This window comes from Oryx dammah, unplaced genomic scaffold (assembly GCF_014754425.2).
Source record: "Oryx dammah isolate SB20612 unplaced genomic scaffold, SCBI_Odam_1.1 HiC_scaffold_7, whole genome shotgun sequence".
NCBI classification, from domain to species: Eukaryota; Metazoa; Chordata; class Mammalia; order Artiodactyla; family Bovidae; genus Oryx; species Oryx dammah.
Window position 1 is genome coordinate 15,481,779 of NW_024070191.1, and position 23,558 is coordinate 15,505,336.

General features: G+C 40.9%; 1 long non-coding RNA gene across 1 annotated transcript; it reads left to right on the forward strand.

Moving 5' to 3' along the window:
- The first annotated feature begins 4,697 nt into the window (after positions 1 to 4,697).
- On the forward strand, positions 4,698 to 22,451 carry LOC120865750. Its single transcript, XR_005721494.1, has 3 exons — positions 4,698 to 4,926; positions 22,041 to 22,049; positions 22,431 to 22,451. It is a non-coding gene; the product is annotated as an uncharacterized LOC120865750 (long non-coding RNA).
- The last annotated feature ends 1,107 nt before the right edge of the window (positions 22,452 to 23,558 follow it).

Sequence of the window (23,558 nt, forward strand, 5' to 3'; positions counted from 1 at the left end):
AAATAATGATGATTATTCGCTGAACACTTCCCTGGTGCCAGGCACTGTTCTGAACACTCTCTGTGAATGAACTCATTTAATCTGCATGGCATTTAATGGGGAAGACAATCCTACAGGGAAGGTACTAATTGTTTACTCATAAGGGATGTGCGCCAGGCCCATGTTCATCTTGAACTTGTCTAGGAAGGTGCCAGATTATGTGCTGTGCCTTTGGCGGAATACAAGAACAACCAAGTGCCAACCTCAGTCCCTATGGGGATGCCTCCCACGGTGTGACCCAGGGGCCAACATGGATTTGCAGGAAAGATAATTTCATCCTATTTATGGGCATTGAACACATTTTTTCCCTCTTATTAAGAACAATGGATTAAAATAACTAAATAAGAGAAGTTAAATCAAATCCAAAAGTCTCATAAAAAAACTAAATACCTAACATGACCTGTGTGGCTCTGCCCAGTCGTGTCCAACTCTTTGCAGCCCCGTGGACTGTAGCCTACCAGGCTCCTCTGTCCATGGAATTTTTCCAGGAAGAATACTGGAGTGGATTGCCATTCCCTCCTCTAAAGAATTTTCCCAATCCAGGGATTAAACCCACATCTCTTGTGTCTCCTGCACTGGCAGATGGATTCTTTACCACTAGTGCCTCCTGGGAAACCTTGAACTATGACTCATTGAAGGGCAAATATGCCACCATCAATACTAAATGAATGTCTGCAGCACATTTCTGAAGTATGCTTTGTATTAGCTTCCACTGTAATTGGATTCAATTCAGTATCTCATGACCCTTCTTTAAAATTTATTTCTTGGGGTATAGTTGCTTCACAAGGTTGTGTTAGTTTCTGTTGCACAGCAATGTGAATCAGCCATGTGTAAACACATATTCCTTCCCTTCTGTATTTCTCTCCCATCTAGATCACCACAGAGCAGTGAGTCACTTGACTTTTTCTTTTTTTCAAAGGGAATTGATTCGCTGAGGATTTGTTCTAAGGATTACTTCCAGTTAGCTTTTTGCCATGAAAACTAAGCCATTAAAATATTTAATGGAGAGCGTGCACTGCAGATTTTATCGTACAATGCCCTGACTCCATCTCCTTATGCGCTCCTACACCACCCTGCTGCTGTGGAAACCACGTGTTTTTACCTTGGAAAATCTGGTCTCCACTTGCACAGCTTTGCTCAGTAGAAGGATCCTGCTTTGGTTAGTGACGGTTTAAATAACTGCACACAGATCCGTTCAGATGAGTGAGTAGTTGCAGGTGGAATTCCGAATGATGGTTTGAAGCGAGTAGGGATTTGTTCAAGACGTGAAAGCTTTGAAGCTGAAGATTTGGCTTTCTCTCATCATGACTGAAGAATGAAGTTCTCCTTAGCAAAAACGTATACGGAGGGAGAAGATAATTTAGGTTGATTTTTACCACCAACCTCACCTTCTACCTGTACAAAAGTCCTTTGAAGTCTGCAAAGTAAGAAAGAAGAAAAATGGGCCAATTGTGAGTCATTACTTAATTATTCATGAGGTGTATGGTGTATGTCAAAGATAGGGATTAAAAATGTTTGATGTGTGCTGCCTGAGAGATGAATGTTATCCCAGGGTATATTCATTGTCAGGTAAAGAATTTAAAGCATGAGCAGTCAGATATTCCAGGCCATGTAAAGCAAAGGAGGTGAGTCTTATCTCTTAGGATTGAGCAGTGCTTCGAGACAGACATTTGCACATCTTAATATAACACAGGGCTACGAAATGCTTCAGGAAACCTAAAAATCACAATGGATCACTAACATTTGTCCTTTCTGATTATTCCCTTGCATTGGTAACCTTTGCCAAAGGGTAGCTTCTACTTACTGGTGAACTTGAAATTCCTGCTGCTTAAGTTCAGGACATTATAGATACAACAGAGCCTACTTCAAAGAGAATAAGAATATGGTACAAAATGTCAGCCTGGTTTTTGAACATCAGAGTAATGGTCAGCTTGCCCTTGCCCCGTGCCTCAGGGGAGGGACTCCTCTCAGAGACACACAGGAGCAGGCCCCGTGGAACCCTGGGGAGAGGGTGCCTCATTCAAGCTTCCTCAGGGTCACGCTGGGGATGACACTGCCTCTCCAGAGGGCTCAGAGGGTAAAACTGGAACCAAAGAGGATTCTTCTTGAGCCCTAAGAGATAATGGAATCTGCTTTGCTGCCTTCTGGGTTTACTTGGGATTCGTCACCCTTAGTTTCTATGTCTCCTTTGGGAATGGGAACATCTCTCCTATGCCCAGCCCATCATTGCATTTGGGAAGCACATCTGGTTTTACAGGTTCACAGCTGGAGAGGAATTTTGTCTTAGGATCAATCATATTTCAAGTCTCACCCATAGGTGATTCAGATGATACTTAAGTGAGATTATGGAACTTAGGCTTTAGACTTGATGCTGGTTGAGGCTTTTAGGGCTATTGAGATAGAATAAATGTATTCTGCATATGAGAAATATATGAATGGGGGGGGGGTCGTTTCTTAACGAAATTATGGCTCCCTGCGTCCACCATTCATGTGTAAAACCCTAACCCCCAGTGTGAAGGTGTCTGGAGATGGACCATTTGGAAGGAATTAGGTTTAGGTGAGGTCTCCAGGTGGGGCCTTTATGATGGAAATGTGCATGCTCAGTCACTCAAGTCGTGTCTGACTCTTTGAGACCCCGTGGACTGTAGTCCGCCAACCTCCTCTGTCCATGGAATTCTCCAAGCAAGAATACCGCAGTGGGTTGCCATGCCCTTCTCCAGGGGATCTTCCTGACCTAGGGATCAAACCTGCATCTCCTACACCATAGGTGGATTCTTTACCGTCTGAGCCACAGGCAGACTTCATAATGGGAATAATGCTTTTATAATAAGAGACATCAGAGAACTTCCATCCTCTTTCTCTCTCTCCCCACCTCACGAAGACAGTGAGAAGGTGGCCATCTGCAAGCCAGGGAGAGGATCCTCAGCAGGAAGTGAATCTGCCAGCTCTTTGATCTTGGAAGTCCCAGCCTCCAGAACTAGGAGAAATAAATGTTGTTTAAGCCTTTCAGTCTACAAGATTTTGTTATGACAGCCCAAGCTGGCTAAGACAGTAAGCTTCCTAGGTTTGGGCCTTGAAGAAATGGGATAGATTCTGGATTTTGATCCTAATCATTATAATAGTAACCGCCAACATTAATTGGGTGTTTACTATATTCCAAGTGGGGGTATAGCAGTGGGACAGTCTACAGACATGAAGATGGTGGAGCTTTCCTACAAGGAGTCCAGGAGACCCGGAAATAGAGTGGACTCCTTTGGCCGGCATGAGGAAGTGAGATGTCTGGCTGATTTCAGCTTCTTCACAACTTTTCATTTGTAGATTTTTTACAAAGAACAGAAAAAAGTTTTGAAATCCCAAATAATTACATGTTGACTTAATCACTAATCTTGTTGAAAATTTCATTTAAACTATGTGATTTCCATTTCAGGTATGGGAAAAAAAGCAAGTACTCTCTCTGCATGACTTGGGAATAATATTCTCCTGAGTACCAATAATTTAACAACACTGGGCTGAATGAAATAAGCATTCTGATCTCTAATCAGAGAAATGAACACCTGTGAGAAGAATGGAAAGAAACTGTAGGATTCACATGTCCAGAAAATATAACTGTTTAGGAAAAAGAAAGAAGCAAGACAATTACTACAAATCGATGCATGTCTGGAAGGTTTAGAATTGTTGTTTAATCTTTAGTTTTCTATCTGAATGAGAGTGTTTTTTAAAGCAAACAATGGAGGGAAATGTTTGACAATTTTCAACCTGGGCAGAGGGGAAGTATCTTCTATTCAGTTGTAGTGTTTTAAAATAGACTCCATGTATTCTCCAAATAGAGTAGAAGGGGACAGAACAGTACTAGAAAAAGTAAATCAACACTGAGATCTGTAATTATTATGAAATATGACCGTCCCTTAAAACTTTGCAAAAAAAATTTAAGTAGTAACCACTTCTGAATTATTTATGCTTTCCTAAGATGCTCTGGTTCCCCATTTGTGCTTCCATAAACTCTGATTTTACAACCTGTTTATTTTTATTTACTGAATTATGGTATGATGAGTAGTATCATTATTGCAATAGCGACTTAAGACAATACCAGCTATCCTTTGGCCGTTGTGGCATGCTTCAAGATTTTTAAGGAACTCTCAGTGGATAGTTTGCCAAGGTCCTCTTATTACCCAGTCCTCCAACCATCCTGAGTATGCCCAACCGCCAGTACACGTGGATTCCCCAGGGGCTCTGAGCAGTGGTGGTTGCTGCCTCTATGAATGTGGGCACTGCAAAGATGAACTGGGGTTGCCCCTGTATTTATGTGTGTCTATGTGAGAGTTGGACTGTGAAGAAAGCTGAGCACTGAAGAATTGATGCTTTTGAACTGTGGTGTTGGAGAAGACTCTTGAGAGTCCCTTGGACTGCAAGGAGATCCAACCGGTCCATTCTGAAGGAGATCAACCCTGGGATTTCTTTGGAAGGAATGATGCTAAAGCTGAAACTCTAGTCCTTTGGCCACCTCATGCGAAGAGTTGCCTCATTGGAAAAGATTCTGATGCTGGGAGGGATTGGGGGCAGGAGGAGAAGGGGACGACAGAGGATGAGATGGCTGGATGGCATCACTGACTCGATGGACATAAGTCTGAGTGAACTCTAGGAGTTGGTGATGGACAGGGAGGCCTGACGTGCTGCGGTTCATGGGGTTGCAAAGAGTCAGACACGACTGAGTGACTGAACTGAACTGAACTGCATGATTTTATGTCCTTTAACCCTCATTTTTTACCAACTTTAAAATGGATGTACTGATAAAATTAAACTAGTCATGTTGTAGTGAAGACTGAGAGGCACTACCTGGCACATTGTAAGCATTTATGTATTCAATTTCCAGTTCATGGGGTCGCCAAGGTCGGACAAGACTGAGCGACTGAACTGAACTGTATGCGCCATTCCATGTCATCACACATAAATCAAGAGGAATAAATAGCCGTTTTCCTGTCTAAGTTTGCTTTGTTCCTTTTAGAAATCTTTTGAGCCGTGGTGTTGCTGGTGCAGATTTTTTAAAAATGTAGCATACAAGATGTAGTCACTGTATCCAGTTCTTCATGATTAGTATGAATGGCTACCCGAACTCCCTGGTCTGTTTATTCATCCTGAAGACACTGTCAGGGCTAAACCGAACTTATCGCGTTTGTTTTCAGCAGCATCACGGTCTGGTTAGTGCTCCGTCTCTCAAGTTCCAGCTTCCTTTTGATGTGCTTGGTGCGCTTGTGGTAGCCCTGGGGCTCCAGGATGGCCGCGCCTTCCCAGATCCTCAGCATAGCCCAGGGAATGACAGGTCTTCCTTTGCATTCTGCCCCTGCCCTGCCCACAGTCCTAAAAGGAAGAGGCCTCAAACCCCACCTCCAAGTTCATTAGAAACCCTATTTCTCTTACACAATCTAAGCATTCAGTCTTTCATTGATCAGTTCACAGACTCTGCAAGCAATTGAAAAGAAATTCATCTTTGTCCCCAAAGGTTCACATTGTGTGGAAATTATTGAGCAGGTGGTAGATATTTTCTCTGTTTACATTAACAAAAGGCAAAGTTTGGGCCTCAGGGATTGATAAGGATCTGTTAAGTAAGCACACTCCCCCAACCCACCCCCAGGCCAGCTCCTTAGCTGCTGGGGAGAAGCACACACCCACCCTGATAAGTAACTGACTAGCATTTACTTCCACAGAGAGACTGTTCCTGAGCTCTTGGCAAGACCCCTTCTCACAGGTTGTTTTCTGGCTTTGTCCACTGTCTTGATTTCTCATCCCTGCAGAGAGAGGGCTGGGTGGATTAACGCATATGACTTAAAATATCCATTTCCTTATATGGGCAGAGGCGATTAAAGCACATTATAGAAGCACTGGATTCAAACCAATCAGGGATGTAGTCTACCCTCTGGTCTAGGACATTTGACCTTGGAAAGTGTCTCTTTAACCTAATTATCTGGGCATATTTAAGACGCTAACTCCTGTTGTGCATTGACTTCAATCATTGAAGAGCAGTGACAGAACTAAAAAAACTCCAGATAATTCAGTAGCAGCAGCTTTGGCTCCACCAGGAAAATTAATTACTTGCCTAGTGGTTTGCATCGTAGTTTTGTTGACACAGGTTCTCATTTAATCCATCACAATATCAGGTGAGATAGGTATTATTTGTCACCCTTTTCAAATGTGGAACCTGAGAAAAGAACTTTCTTTTCTTTCTCTATGTAAATAAACATCTGGAGGTTCACAGTTTACCTACTGTTGAAGACTGGCTTGGAGAATTTTGAGCATTCCTTTACTAGCATATGAGATGAGTGCATTGTGCACTAGTCTGAACATTCTTTGACATTGCCTTTCTTTGGGATTGGATGAAAACTGACCTTTTCCACTCCCGTGCCCATGGCTGAGTTTTCCAGATTTGCTGGCATATTGAGTGCAGCACTTTCACAGCATCATCTTTTAGGATTTGAAATAGCTCAACTGGAATTCCATCACCTCCACTAGCTTTGTTCCTAGTGATGCTTCCTAAGGCCCACTTGACTTTGCATTCCAGGATGTCTGGCTCTAGGTGAGTGATCACACCATCATGGTTATCTGGATCATGAAGATCTTTTTTGTACAGTTCTTCTGTGTATTCTTGCCACCTCTTCTTAATATATTCTGCTTCTGTTAGGTCCACACCATTTCTGTCCTTTATTGTGCCCATCTTTGCATGAATGTTCCCTTGGTATCTCTAATGTTCTTGAAGAGCTCTTTAGTCATTCCCATGCTATTGTTTTCCTCTATTTCTTTGCATTGATCACTGAGGAAGGCTTTCTTACTTCTCCTTGCTGTTCTTTGGAACTCTGCATTCAAATGGGTGTATCTTTCCTTTTCTCCTTTGCCTTTCACTTCTCTTCTTTTCTCAGCTATTTGTAAGGCCTCCTCAGACAACCATTTTTCCTTTTTGCATTTCTTTTTCTTGGAGATGGTCTTGATCACTGCCTCCTGTACAGTGTCATGAACCTCCATCCATAGTACATCAGGCACTCTGTCTATCAGATCTAGTCCCTTGAATCTATTTGTCACTTCCACTGTATAATCATAAGGAATTTTATTTAGGTCATACCTGAATGGTCTTGAGGTTTTCCCTACTTTCTTCAATTTAAGTCTGAATTTGGCAATAAGGAGTTAATGATCTGAGCCACAGTCAGCTCCTGGTCTTGTTTTTGTTGACTGTATAGAGCTTCTCCCCATCTTTGGTTGCAAAGAATGTGATTCAACTGATTTCAGTATTGGTCAACACTGAACACATTGGACATCTGGTGATGTCCATGTGTAGAGTCTTCTCTTGTGTTGTTGGAAAAGGGTGTTTGCTATGACCAGTGCATTCTCTTGACAAAGTTCTGTTAACCTTTGCCCTGCTTCATTTTGTAATCCAAGGCCAAATTTGCCTGTCATTTCAGATATTTCTTGACTTCCTACTTGTGCATTCCAGCCCCCTATAATGAAAAGGACATCTGTTTTGGGTGTTAGTTCTAGAAGATCTTGTAGGTCTTCATAGCCCCGTTCAACTTAGCTTCTTCAGCAGTGATTGGGGCATAGACTTGGATTGCTATGATATTGAATGGTTTGCCTTGGAAACGAATAGAGATCATTCTGTCGATTTTGAGAGTGCATCAAAGTACTGCATTTCTTTTGCTGGATTCTATGCTGACTATGAGAGCTCCTCCATTTCTTCTGAGGGATTCTTGCCCACAGTAGTAGATATAATGGTCATCTGTGTTACATTCACCCATTCCAGTCCATTTTAGTTCACTGATTCCTAAAATGTCAATGTTCACTCTTGCCATCTCCTGTTTGACCACTTCCAATTTGCCTTGATTCATGGACCTAACGTTCCAGGTTCCTATGCAATATTGCTCTTTACAGCATTGGACTTTACTTCCATCACTGGTCACATCCACACCTGGGTATTGTTTTTGCTTTGGCTCTGTCTCTTCATTCTTTCTGGAGTTATTTCTCCACTGATCTCCAGCAGCATATTGGGCACTTACCGGCCTGGGGAGTACATCTTTCAGTGGCCTGTCTTTTTGCCTTTTCATACTGTTCATAGGGTTCTCCAGGCAAGAATACTGAAGTGGTTTGCCATTCCCTTCTCCAGTGGACCACATTTTGTCAGAACTCTCCACCATGACCCATCCATCTTGAGTGGCCCTACACGGCATGGCTCATAGTTTCATTGAGTTAGAGAAGACTGTCATCCATGTGATCAGTTTGATTAGTTTTCTGTGATTGTGGTTTTCATTCTGTCTGCCTGCTGATGGATGAGAATAAGAAGCTCATGGAAACTTCCTGACGGGAGAGACTGACTGAGTGGGAAACTGGGTTTTGTTCTGATGGGCAGGGCCATGCTCAGTCAATTTTTAATCCAATAGTCTGTTAATGGGTGTGGTGGGGCTGTCTTCGACAGTACATGAACTGTGAACTTCCAGATTTTCAAGCTGGATTTAGAAAAGGCAGAGAGCCAGAGATTAAATTGCCAAGATTGAAAAAAGCAAGAGAGTTCCAGAAAAACATCTACTTCTGCTTTATTGACTAAGCCAAAGACTTTGACTGTGTGGATCACAGCAAACTGTGGAAAATTCTTAAAGAGATGGGAATACCAGTCCACTTGACCTGTCTCCTGAAAATCTGTATGCAGGTTAAGAAGCAACAGTTAGAACTGGGCATGGAACAACAGACTGGTTCCAAATCGGGAAGGTAGTACATCAAGGCTGTATATTGTCACCCTGCTTATTTAACTTATATGCAAAGTACATCATGAGAAATGCTGGGCTGGAGGAAGCATAAGCTGGAATCAAGATTGCCAGGAGAAATATCAATAACCTCAGATATGCAGATGACACCACCCTTATGACAGAAAGTGAAGAACTAAAGAGCCTCTTGATGAAGGTGAAAAGGAGTGTGAAAAAATTAGCTTAAAACTCAACATTCAGAAAACTAAGACCATGGCATTTGGTCCCATCACTTCATGGCAAATAGATGGGCAAACAGTGTCAGACTTTACTTTTTGACGCTCCAAAATCACTGCAGATGGTGACTGCAGCCATGAAATTAAAAACGCTTGCTCCTTGAAAAAAAGCTATGACCAACCTACACAGCATAGTAAAAAACAGACATTACTTGGCCAAAGAAGGTCTGTGTAGCCAAAGCTATGGTTTTTCCAGTAGTCATGTATGGATATGAGAGCTGGACTATAAAGAAAACTGAGCACTAAAGAATTGATGCCCTTGAACTGTGGTGTTGGAGAAGACTCTTGAGAGGCCCTTGGACTGCAAGGAGATCCAACCAGTCAATCCTAAAAGAAATCAGTCCTGAATATTCATTGGAAGGACTGATGTTGAAGCTGAGACTCCAATACTCTGGCCACCTGATGCGAAGAACTAACTCCTTGGAAAAGACCCTGATGCTGGGAAAGATTGAAGGCGAGATGAGAAAGGGATGACAAAGGATAAGATGGTTTTTGGCATCACCGACTTGATGGATATGAGTTTGAGTAGTTTAAGTAAGCTCCGGGAGTTGGTGACGGACAGGAAAGCCTGGCATGTTGCAGTCCATGGGGTCACAAAGAGTCGGACATGACTGAGTGAGTGAACTGAACTGAACTGAATATACATAAAGCTCATGTTTCTTTCATTACTACAAATGCTCTTGTCTTGAAAAGGGTATGGGATAAGAAAGAAATACATAGATATTTCATTTTTTTCTTTAAAAAATAAAGAAATTTAAGTATTCTTATATTTATTTCAGCCCTGTTCCATCTACAGAAAATTATGCTTCACTACCACTATTATCTTATTTCCACCTCAGAATAACTGTTAAGGACTTGTCCTAGTTCTAAGAATGCCTCAATTGGATTAATATTACTATTTTTAATCTCAGATTTGCACCATTTTTATGGATGTTTGGTTGCACAGAATTGGACACGACTGAAGTGGCGTAGCAGCAGCAGCAGCAGCAGGAAAACCTAACTCCCAAGAAGAATTACTTAGAAAACTTATTTTTTTTTAAGATACACATGAGCAAAAATGAATATGTAGAAAGCTAATTGTATGGCAACTTGAACAATACAATGTGATGGGATTCACATAGCAGAAAATTCCTTGTCTCCTTAATAGCATTCTCCCCTTGATAGTGATCTGGCTTTTGCTAAACCCAGGGTTGCTTAGCTGGAGGCTACATTTCCCATCGTCCCTAGCAGTATGGTGTGGTCAAAGTCTCCACTAATGAAGTGTGCATCACTGCTCTGTCACTTCTCTGAGAAGAAATCGCTTGCTCTCCACTTCTGCTCTTCCTTCCTAAAAAGCTGGATTGTGGCATTGATTTAGAGGCAGGCAAAAAGGTAACACCCTAAGGCAGTTGCTCTGAATCTGCTATCCCCAGACCTCTAGGGGTCCTGGAAACACTTTCAGTGGGTCTGCTTTGTCAGAACAGATTTCAATAATAATATTGGGATGTTTTTTGCCTTCCTGACTGAGTTGACTTTGGCGCTGATGATACTAAAGCCATGATGGATAGAAAGGCCAACGCCTTGGTGTGAACCAAAGTGGTAGTAAAACAAGTGGTCCTGGCATGCCTGCTGCCATACCCTCACAGAAGAAAAAAATGGCAGGCTCATTTAAAAATATCCCTGATGAAGCACCCACAGTGATCATTATTGTTAAATGACTTTTCAGTAGCAGGCGTAAAGAACCAAGAAATATCCGTGTGACAGCTGTACACGCGCAGGGGTGATGCTTGTCCGGAAGGGAGGCCCTCGTGCAGCTGTTTGAGTTGAGGACTGGACTGCTCACTCAGTATTTTTTAAAATGTCACACCATTTTTTACTTGAAGAACAGCTCACAGACAAACCCCAGTTATTCAGACGTGGGTCCTTGGAAGACATTTTCTTGAAAATGAACAAAGGAAGCCTAGTGCTTCAAGGAAAACAAGTGGCAATACGTGTTGCCACAGATAAGATTCAAGATTTAAAGAAAAACAAAAATTAGAATTGGAGAGCTTGTGTCTTCCGCTGGGAGCTTAATAGCTTCCCAAGGTTTAAAGACTTCTCTAATGAGATTAGTGGTGATATACTAAATGTTTTAAAATATTGTGTCATAAAATGTTCTAATAATCAAAAGATAGGCATAATCTAGCGAATCAGTATTTTCCAAATAATGACGATATGATGTTGCAAGAGAGTTCAAAGTGTCACATGAGTTTCCACATGGTGGGATGTGAAAACTTCATTAAAAGTTTCAGGTTCTACATTGCAGCCAACCTTTAAAAAACTGCCGCTTGTCAAGTTGTGGTGGAGTGTGAAATCAACATATCCACAATTATCTGAGAGGTCATTTAAAATACCCCTCCTTTTTGCAAGTATGTGACTGTGTGAAGATAAATTTGCTTCTTTATGGGTGCGTGCTAAGTTGCTTCAGTCATGTCAGACTGGGACCCCATGGACTGTAGCCCACCAGGCTCCTCTGTCCATGAAATTCTCCAGGCAAGAATACTAGAGTGAGTTGCCATGCCCTCCTCCAGGGAATCTTCCTGACCTAGGGATCAAACCCAAGTCTCTTGTTTCTCTTGCACTGGCAGGCGGGTTCTTTACCACTAGCACCACCTGCAAAGCCCTTTTATTTTTCTTATACTTCAACCAAAATAACACATCAGAATAGATTGAGTGCAGAAGCAGATATGATAATCCAGCTGTCTTCTAGTTATCAAGTCAGTGAAGAGATCTGCAAAATGTAAAACAATGTCACTCTTCTGGCTAAACTTCAGTTTTAGTTTTGGAAGATACAGTTATTTATGTTAAAATTAATGGCTTGTGTGTGTGGGCAGGGGGTAGGCTGAATAATGACAACTCCTACCCCCCAAAGATAGCCACATCCTAGTGGGCAGAATCTGTGAATATGTTCCTTTATATGGTAAAAGGGACTGTGAAGATATTAAGAAGGTGGGGAGATGTTGTGGATTTTTTAAAATATAAATTTATTTATTTTAATTGGAGGCTAATTACTTTACAATATTGTATTGGTTTTGCCATACATCAACATGAATCCACCATGGGTGTACACATGTTCCCCATCCTGAATGCCCCTCCCACCTCCCTCCCCATACCATCCCTCTGGGTCATCCCAGTGCACCAGCTCCGAGCATCCTGTATCATGCATCAAACCTGGACTGGTGATTTATTTCACATATGATATTATGCATGTTTTAATGCCATTCTCCCAAATCATCCCACCCTTGCCCTCTCCCACAGAGTCCAAAAGACTGTTCTATACATCTGTGTCTCTTTTGCTGTCTCGCCTAATGATAACGAGAGTTATCGTTACCATCTTTCTAAATTCCATATATATGCGTTAGTATACTCTATTGATGTTTTTCTTTCTGACAATGTTATGGATTAAGTAGGTGGGCACAATGAAGTCACTAGGATCCTTACAAGAGGGAGGCAGAAGTGTCAGAAGCAGAAAAAGAAGATGTAATGAAAGAACTGGAGTCTGGAGTCATATACTTTGAAGATTAAGGAAGAGGCCAGTATCCACATAATGTAGGCAACTTTCGGAAGTTGCAAAAGATAAGAAGATGGATTCTTTTCTGAAGCTTCCAGAAGTAAGCCGCCCTGCCAAGACCTTGACTTTAGATTTTTAACTTCCAGAACCATGGATAAATAATGCTGTATTAAGTCCCTATATTTGTGGTGATTTATTATAGTAGAAACTGAAAACTAATATGGTCTTATTTTTATAAGAATTATTTCTTAGTTAATGAGAAATTAATGAGTTAATTAAACTTGGTTTCATTTTGAATACAATAAACACTTATAGGTATAATATTTACAAACAAAAGTTCTTTGGAGTCCTGAGTAATTTTCAAAAATGTAAAGCAATTCTGAGACCAAAAAGTTTGGCAGAGCATCAGGATGGAAGAACCATGAATCCCTGAATGAATATATAAGCTCAGCTGTCTTGCCAGGCTGGACTGTCTGCCCATCTCTGGACTATTACTGTGTAAGAAATAAGCTATCTTATTTAAACTGTTGTATCCGAGGTCTCTGTTACAGCAAGACAGCCTGTACCTAACTAATAAATAACTAATGTTGTCCTTATATTCTCTTAGTATAGATTCCCATTTCAAAATCAATTTTAATTTATTTAATGATTTTAAATCTTACCTGATTTTTAATGAAAAAAGGTCAAATTAAAAATGAGTGATAGTTTTAGAAAAATTTATTTTTTTCATTCTGAGTCCTGTTTCTTACTAATATAGAGATATTCCGGTTTCTCTGCCTTAGAGGAAAAAATGTCTTAATATGATTTTCCTAATCCTTAGATTGAAGTCAGAATTTTTACCAGCAGTTATTGGTGTGATCTCTTGGTGTTAACTCTTCTGTTAATTCTTGATATTCTTTCATATACGTCAATAAATTGAAATCATTTTGAGGAATGATGATGCTTATGATTCTGCCTTTGAAATAACCTTGATTTTAAAAAATTTCTAACCACCTGATGAGGCAGGGTGGAAAGGCACTATTTCCATTTGCTAGGATGTAGCAGTCCCTGGTGGCTCAGAGGTTAAAGTGTCTGCCTCTAATGTGGGAGACCTGGGTTCAATCCCTGGGTCGGGAAGATCCTCTAGAGAAGGAAATGGCAACCTACTCCAGTATTCTTGCCTGGAGAATCCCATGGATGGAGGAGCCAGGAGCCTGGTGGGCTACAGTCCACAGGGTCGCAAAGAGTCGGAACAACTGAGTGACTTAACTTTCACTTAACAGGTATTCAGAAAAAATAAGAGACTTGACTCAAATGATAGAACTATCTCATGGCAGGGCCGAACCCGAAATCAATTTTATGCAGATGCACTAAAAGAGCAGAGTTTTGCTGATAACTCACAGTTGGTTATTTTCAGAACATTTGATAGGTTATTAACTTTTTGGCAGGCAACTGCTTGAATAAAAAATAACTGGCTTCCAAATACTCAATAATATGTCTAACTAGCTTTTTAAATGTGCAACTTTATCCTGTGAAAATGCCAAGACATGATATAGGGAGTGAATATAGGTAATAAGCATTAGGATTGCAATTTAAGCACATTTAAAGATATTACCACAATATTCTTTACTGTGCTATTTACCTAAGAATAGACTCAAGATCTCAGAGCTTCAAGGGAACAATGTGAAGTCTGGAGAAGTTATGTCAATAAAGTAAAAATAAGCCAGAACACTTAAACAGTTAGAAAGACCACCAAGTCTGTCTGTAGAAAAGGAAGCAGTGAGAATAGACAAAATGTCACATCACAGAACATACCCTTCAGGAGGAAAAGCTAAGAAATTAAAACAACAGTGTCAGAAAGGACGTGCCTGTATTCAGATGGTACACGTGACATTGTGATTACTTTCTACTGACAGAAATAAATTATATAAACAGGACATCAAAGGGAATATATAACTTTGATCTTATTTTTAATTAATTGCACCCAGAGAATTTTCAGATCACATAAATGAGGGCTAGTAAGTGTTGCTTATGTAAAAAATTAATAGGCATATATAACCTATTGGACTTTTATCTGTCCTTCCAAATGGGGTGGCGGGGGGAGTTATCTAGAGTTCAGCCAATAAGAAATAAACTTATCATTTATTTCTCTTCTCTAGGCTTATTTCTTTACAACTGGGAGAGATTTCCTCAAGAGCAAAGCCATTTCTAAATCTTGTTTAGAAGAATGTGTGCTAGAGCACAAGCCACAATTAAGAGTTTCTTTTTAAAGATGCTTGTGGCCAAAATGTTTAGTTCATCACACACATCTGTTCTCATCTTCTTCCTTAGAAAGAGAACTGTAGCTGGGCTGTAGCTATCCAGCAAGGGATTACTTTTTCCAAGCCCCCAGCAAGGAAGTGTGTCCCCAGGACACATCAAAGCAGTGTGTATGGAAGTGAGGTCTTTAGTTTCACCCAACTTCCTCAAGAGCAGCTTTTTGTCTTTGGGCCACTGGTGATGCTCAGAGAGACCCTGACAGCCAAGTGTTCAAGATGGTGTTTAAAGCTTTTTAGAAATAGGAATGATGTGTTAAGTTTTTTTCCTTCTCTCTGAAATAATTACCATTGTAAACTTGAGTATAGAACTTGCTTAATAAGTATTTATTGAACAAAAACAAAAACCCTAGAATTAAAATGATAACGGAAAGTTCAGATAAAACATTCAGATGGTCTAATACCGAACAACTGATTGTAAAGAAACTGTTATAAGAACCTTTATTTTTGTTTGATGCACGTGTGTGTGCATGCTCAGTCAATTCAATCATGTCTGACTCTTTGCAACCCTGTGGACTATAGCCTGCCAGGCTCCTCCGTCCATGGGGTTCTCCAGGCAAGAATCATATATGCCCATTTGGACCAAATACATCTTTTTCTTATTTCAGTCAGTTCAGTTCAGTTCAGTAGCTCAGTCGTGTCCAACTCTTTGCTTATTTTAGGATATATTAATTTATAGATTGTTTTACTGGTAGAGGTTTATTTCCCATTCCAGGCTCTGGAGTGGGTTGCTGTGCTCTCCTCCAAAAAATCTTCCTGACTCAGGGATCAAACCCGTGTCTCCTGCTTTGCAGGCAGATTGTTTACTGCTGAGCCACCAGGGAAGCCCATTTTTGTTTGATAGTTCATGTTATTTATACTGCTACACATTAATCAAAATGACTACACATTAATCTTTAGAACAAGGGAGAACAAAGTGGACACAAGTGTGCTATCATTCAAATATTAAAATACCTAAAACACTGTAGGTACACACTTAGAATGAAATGATTTTCATTCATTTCATTTCATTTACAAAAGAACCAAGATGAAATGTAGGAGGAAATGCCACAGCAGGACATGTCAGTTCCTTTGGAACGTTAGGTAGATGGTATTTATAATTTCCATGCAAATTTGTGCAAGCCAAGTCTTCAGCCAAGCATTTGTTGACATTGCACAGTGATTTGTGTAAATCAAAGCAAGAACACCTCTGTTCAGACAATAAATTCCTCCAGAGGTTGTTTAGAATAGGAGAATTTTTAAAGAGGATTAGAAGACAATTTTCAGCAGGAGGCAAATTGGCATATAAAAATATAGCCATTAACATTCTCTAGGGATGAATAAGAGTTAGATAAACTAGAAGAAAGAAAGCATCTGATCTCTGCTAAGAGGCTTCAAAATTAAATGCCACAACCAGAGACGGAGTGCTTTATCTGTAATTTTTTCTCGAATAGTTTTATTTCCAGTGAAACAATCTATAAATTTATTTATGCTAAAGCGAGAAAAAGATGTATTTTTGTCCAAATGGGTACATTTGATTATAAGAAACTTAGAATTTTGACTATTTTTTTAAAAACAAAATGAACTATATTTAACATTTGAAACTAATGAATGACTGTTAAGTCTCTCCAATGACATGGGAACAGGAATTGCCAACACCCCTTGTTCACCCTCTACCCCATCCCAGTCTTTCTTCCCTGATATACACAAAGACAATTAAAGGAGACATCCATAGGTTGTCTTTCATGCACTCAGGCTGTTGCTTATAAAAATGCCATCTTTGGGGGACTTACCCGGTGGTCTAGTGGTCAATTTTTCGAAGAGGATGTGGGTTTGATCCCTGGTGGGGGAGCTAAGATCCTACATGCCTCCTGGCATAAAAAAACCAAAACATAAAACAGGTGCGATATTGTAACAAATTCAATAAAGACTTTAAAAATGGTCCACATTAAAAAAATCTTTAAGAAAACATCTCATCTTTGGGGCCACCTTTACTCCGCAAGTGTTCTTTTATTTTTCTCTATCAGGCTTGGAATTCTCTAGAATCTCCTCTGTGAATTGCTATTAGGAAGGCCTCTGCGTTACTCCCCTCTGCTATTCTCTCACCTCTCCTTCAGATTGGCAGCACCAAAAAACACAGGAGGGAAGGCACAGGTGAATGTTTACTTTCCTTCTTTAGTGCCTCTGCAACAGGTTTTAAAGGTAAAATGTCTGCTGACATATCAGTTGTTAAAAGGAGAGGAAGTGAGAGGAAGCAATATGAATGTGATTCTGCAATCCACTTAGAAGGGAGTGTGGGGGTCTTGCCTTTGTACATGCAGGGACCACCATGGGCGAGCATCACACCCACTCTTCCCTGGGCCCTGGGAGCCCACTCCTTCTCAGGCTCACTCTCCCCTCCTATCCCCCAGCCCAGCTCAGGCTCATCCCCCTGATGCTGGATTCTGGCTTCTCCTCCGAGCAACACCACCTTTCTATCATGTTCCTCTAAGCTGCTAGTCCCCAGATGTGAGGGTATACCTGATTTTGGAAGGGCTAGGAGAGGAGCAGCAGTTTAGTTAAGCAGGACTGAGAGTTATCCTCCCAAGTTCCAAGCAAAATGACAGAGGACACACTCAGGTACCCACTTCCCTGGAGGAGTGTGATTTCGCTTTAAACCACCTGTGAGTCCCCCTTCTTTCGTTTATTAAGGACCTTCCCTCTTTTGCTGGCTTTTTGTTTGTTTCCTCCCTAGCTGCACTTACTGCACCCTGGATCTCAGGTGCAATGTTTGCTCCTGGTTTGGACCTGCTGTTACATACACGTTTCGCAGTGTACTCATCTGCTCAAATATCCAGTGGGAAACGGTTTCACAAACAGAAGTGTAATATTTCATTTCATTCAGAACAATGCTATTGGCATTGTTAGACTCAAAATAACATACCTGGAGGAAAATGCCTACCTATGTAACCACATGCCCGTGAAATGTTCCATATTTTTTCATACAAGTTCCTTTATTTTCTGACTTCAAAGTTAATATAGTTCAGTACTTGGGGATGAAAAGATGACAGGGTCATTTTTGATATTCTCTTTAGAAACTTTTCTCCATTCACTGTGTTGGCTCAGATCTGCAAATTGTCCATTTACTTGTTCAACAAGTGAATGTTTTACGACTGTCTATTAAGTGCCACGTAAGTGGGCTGCCGTCTCTGGGGTCACACAGAGTCAGACACGACTGAAGCGACTTAGCAGCAGCAGCAGCAAGTGCTAGACACTTGCAGGTTCGGGGACAGAGGGAGAGAGGGATGGGCCCGAGAGAAGAGACAGGACCTATAAGATATTAGCTGTGCTGTGGAGGACTCATAATTTAACACGTCATAGGGCAGTGAAGAAGTGGACATATAAATAAATCATTCAACTTCAACTCATTAAGTGTTGCAATAAAAGTAGATATAAAGTCCTGAGGCCGTAATTATCAGGGAATGACCAAGTGTGGCTCAAGGAAGCAGGAAATGCCTCATAGACTAGACTAATAATTACGATGCTTCTGCTGTACTTGGCATCATTGTTGAGGGTTGATGCCCAACCTAAAACCCCATGACCTCATCGTTTCACTTGCCTGTGACTCTCCTGGGAGAAGATGATGAAGGCCAGGAAGGAGAAAGGACTTTGGCCACCCTTCTCTCCCAGGACTGCAACCACATCTTAATTTTGTTACCCTCTGACCATGTTATAGTCAAAGAGAAAGTGTATGCCTGAGGTGGCTGTTGGCAACCAGGCTTAGTACCCAAGAAGGTGATCTTGGATCCCTGATTTCATGCCCAGTATAGACCTGGGGAGAAAGTGTGAGGAAGTGGAGAAAGCAATGTTCATCCGGTCAACCCTTTTTTCTTTATTCCCTTCACTGCTTGGATGATGTGTGCACAACGCCTGCCCGAGGTGACTGACTCAGAGTGACTGCAGGGGAGCCTGTACTCTCTTGCTCGAGTCGGAAGCTTGTCCTACATGCATCATCAATCTTTCATTGGAACTTCAGTTTTTTTAAAAAAAGGCATTTTTTAGGCTGCAATTTTTCCTGAATTAGTCTTTTCAAAATATCGTGCCCATGCCGATAAATCTTACATTGGGCCTCAGACATCGCAATGCACGTGAAGGCAATTTATCAGCCACTAAATTGCGAATGACTCAATCAATCAGTATTGTCTTTGGCTGCAGAGACCCCACTTTGAAGTCATCATCAACCATGTATATTTAGGGTGGTAGGATAGAAAGATCATTTTGCAACAAATTTGAAAGAGACTCTTTCTTCTCCTGTCTCTCTTGTGATGAGAAGGTGGTCACACACCTGCTAGCCAGGCCTCAGGGCTTTTTACTCTTTTTCAAACATTTTCAGGAGCGAAGCACGGCAGATTTCCCCTGGAATTGGCTTTTCAGCAATCCTTAACACCTACTGTGGCTTGCAGGGGGGCTAGATTTTGAGCCGCATTTTTTCTGATGGAAGATATAAAGTGTATCTCCCCAAACAAAGGACGAGTGTTTATCACATTTTTATTTGGTCTTCCATTTGTCTTTCAATACATTTTCAATCTCTTTCTTTAATCAATCCAAACTGTTTATTTTCCTCCGAAAGGAAGATAAATGCCATACCTAGCTTGTCTTGTTGAAGCTTGTCCCTTTGCTGCAAACAGTACTTCGATTGTTAACAGAGGTTTCCACATGTCTTTTTTTTTTTTTTTTTTTACTCACAGACCACAGTGCTTAACATGCTAAGATAACCGCTGTAGCTCTTCAGGAAAGGAAGACCACTAGTGAAATTTCTTTCATTATAAAGAACAAATAAAAAAGAAAAAGCCTATCATTTTAATTTAATTGTCTGAATTCAGAGATTCTTCACTTCTTAAATCCAAACAAAAGTACTTTTGAAAACTGTAATCCCAATTAACCTATATTTTATTTACTTTGGCTCACGTATAACACCTAAAGTGATAATGTGTCAGCTGTCAGCATTTCTGATTTACTTTTCATTATATTGTACTTTTTAGCCACTGGCAAAAAAAAAAATTCTTTATTCCTTACATAGTTAGAATTTTTTAAAAAGTAGACTCAACATCCAAGAGCTAGAAAACTCTCTACCTGTTTCTTTTCTCTCTGTATTCTGTCTCCTTGTTACTTGTCTACTTTTTCTTTTTTTTGTTGTTTGTCAAAACTTTTGATTGGCTCTCTACTTGTCTACTTTTTCAGTGACTGTTTTTGAGGAAGTTCAATAAGCATTCAATTTTTTTTCCTAGACACTAAGAATTAACTTTGTGACAATTAATTTCAGTTTTTCCTTCTTAAAGTCACATGCTAAGTAACATCCCTCAGAAGACACTATTTTAATCTTTTTCCCTTTTCTGCCCTATACTTACAATTATGCATACTGCACTCAGCTGTGTCTGACTCTTTGTGACCCCCCCCCCCCCATGGACTGTGGCCCGCCAGGCTGCACCGTCCATGTAATTTTCCAGGCAGGCATACTGGAGTGGGTTACCACTTACTACTCCAGGGGATCTTCCCGACCGAGGGAAGAACACCGCCTAGGGATGAAACTCGCATCTCTTATGTCTGTCTCCTGCATTGGCTGGAGGATTCTTTACCACCAGCACCATGTGGGAAGCCCATTTTGCATATTGCTGCTGCTGCTGCTAAGTCGCTTCAGTCGTGTTCGACTCTGCGCGACCCCATAGACGGCAGCCCACCAGGCTCCCCCGTCCCTGGGATTCTCCAGGCAAGAACACTGGAGTGGCTTGCCATTTCCTTCTCCATTTTGCATATTAAGCAGGTGTAAATTATGTGCTGTATGGCAATCTGTCATTATTTCCATGGATGATACCCTAGATTGGCAATTGGAAGAAAAACTATTTTCATTCCCATCAACAATTCCTACCACAACTACAACTCTGAATCACTATACTGTATATCCTGTGGCCATTTTTGGTGGGGAGAGGGGGACATGCTGCACAGCATGAGTGGTCTTAGTTCCCTGACCAGGGATTGGCCCCAGGCCCCCTGCAGTGGTAGCCCACTGTATTGACCACTGGACCACCCAAGAAGTCCCTGTAGCTGTTTTTAACTGGATCTCAGTTAGTCTATGACCAACCTAGACAGCATATTAAAAAGCAGAGACATTACTTTGCCAACAAAGTTCCATCTAGTCAAAGCTATGGTTTATTCAGTAGTTGTGTATGGATGTGAGTTGAAGGCTGAGCGCTGAAGAATTGATGCTTTTGAACTGTCGAGTTGAAGAAGACTCTTGAGAGTCCCTTGGACTGTGAGAAGATCCAACCAGTCCATCCAAAAGAGATGAGTCCTGGGTGTTCATTGGAAGGACTAATGTTGAAGCTGAAACTCCAATCCTTTGGCTGCCTGATGCAAAGAATTGACTCATTGGAAAAGACCCTGATGCTGGGAAAGATTGAAGGTGGGAGGAGAAGGGGACAACAGGACGAGATGGTTGGATGGCATCACCGACTCAATGGAGATGAGTTTGGGTAAACTCCAGTTGTTGGTGGTGGACAGAGAGGCCTGGCGTGCTGTAGTCCATGGGGTTGCAAAGAGTCGGACGTGACTGAGCAACTGAGCTGAACTGAGCAGTGGGTAAAAATGCTATCACTCCTTTGGTGGCTGTGTCAGTGGAGCCAATGCTTCAGATAGAAAGGAGATAACAGATTATACCCGTTGAACCTTGGAGAGCTGTCCTGTGTGAAATTAGAAACTGTCTCTATTTTTGGCCAACACAGATATTGGTACAGGAGCACTTCATAATATTTCAGACTGTATTTTGACACCCTTTTCTCATTATCTCCAATTTGCTTTCTTTTCCCCGGGAACATTTATGTAGGGTCCTGGTCCTAGTCTCCCCAGGTGTAAGAGAGCACTGTAAATAGATGACTTGATAAATTAATTTGAGCATTGATATTAATGACTTCTTTCCCTACCCGTAAAAAGTCTGCATTTTCACCAAGCTTTTTCAGTTTCAAATCAGATGGATGATCAGTGAGATTTAGATATTCATATCCAAGTGTTTATAGTTAAGGTTCCATAGAATCTTGAACACTTTATTATGACCAACCTAGATAGTATATTCAAAAGCAGAGACATTACTTTGCCGACTAAGGTCCATCTAGTCAAGGCTATGGTTTTTCCTGTGGTCATGTATGGATGTGAGAGTTGGACTGTGAAGAAGGCTGAGCGCCGAAGATTTGATGCTTTTGAACTGTGGTGTTGGAGAAGACTCTTGAGGGTCCCTTGGACTGCAAGGAGATCCAACCAGTCTATTCTGAAGGAGATCAACCCTGGAATTTCTTTGGAAGGAATGATACTAAAGCTGAAGCTCCAGTACTTTGGCCACCTCATGCGAAGAGTTGACTCATTGGAAAAGACTGATGTTGGGAGGGATTGGGGGCAGGAGGAGAAGGGGACGACAGAGGATGAGATGGCTGGATGGCATCACTGACTCGATGGACATGAGTCTGAGTGAACTCCGGGAGTTGGTGATGGACAGGGAGGCCTGGCGTGCTGCGATTCATGGGGTCGCAAAGAGTCGGATACGACTGAGTGACTGAACTGAACTGATGCCTTTAAAAGGACTGAAGAGATAGAGTTTAGGAGGAGCTCATATCCACCTCCCGCAGAAACTGCTACACTTGATTTTTCGTCTTCATCTCTATTCACTCCATAGTTATTGTTTCTACATTGTGTCTGGCATTATTCAAGGTAGATAGTAATGAACAAGACAGTAAGCTTAAAAATATAAGAGGTTTTCCGCTCTGATATATCAGAGTCCAGAGAAACCAGAAAGTACTCAAGTTCCATTTATTTTCCTGTCCCGCCATCATAATGTGAGTTTTGTCCTCATGGTCCTAAAATGTTGGGTTTCACCTCATATCCCAACATTATCCACAAGTACAAGCAGAAAAAAGAAAGACCAAGGCAAAGTGCAAAAGGCAAAGACACGTGTCAACCAATTTTCTCTTAAACAAATTGTTTATATAAGCCTCCTTAGGAGACTTCTGATGAACTCTTAATGGTCAGAATGACCAGAATGACCACTAGGTCACAGGACCACTAGGTCACATGACTACTTCTAAACAGAAGCTAATAACTGGTCACATTACCACACAGAACACAATCTAGGTTGTGTTATTATGAAAGATGATTTGAGTGAATTTGTTATGGGAAACTAACCATGCTTGCCAGAGGGATCTAAGTTGTTTGAAAGCAGGGGAAGGTCAATCTTTTTTTTTAATCATAAAAAAATGAAGTATAGTTAATTTACAATTTTGTGTTAATTTTAAGTGTAGAGCAAAGTGATTAGTTATGGATATATTCTTTTTCAGATTCTTTTTTTATTATAGGTTATTATAAGATATTGAATATGGTTCCAGGCCAATCTTACAAAGTAATATTATTACTAATACTAAGAAGTGGCCAGGCCAAAGCAAGAGTTCAAGCTGGAAAAAAAAGAAACAAACACCTGGAATGAAGGTCCTCTCTGAGATAAGTTGGAACTTGGTACTTTAAAGTGTGTAAAGGAGAATAAATTGAAACTAATGCTGACAGAAAGAGAGAAGGATAGCTCTTTATTAAGTCAAGAAGGATAAGCAGACTTTCATGCAGCATTAAGACTCTTAGATTTGAATCCATGAACCCTGGAAATTATTAGCATACTTTAATGGTGAATTGA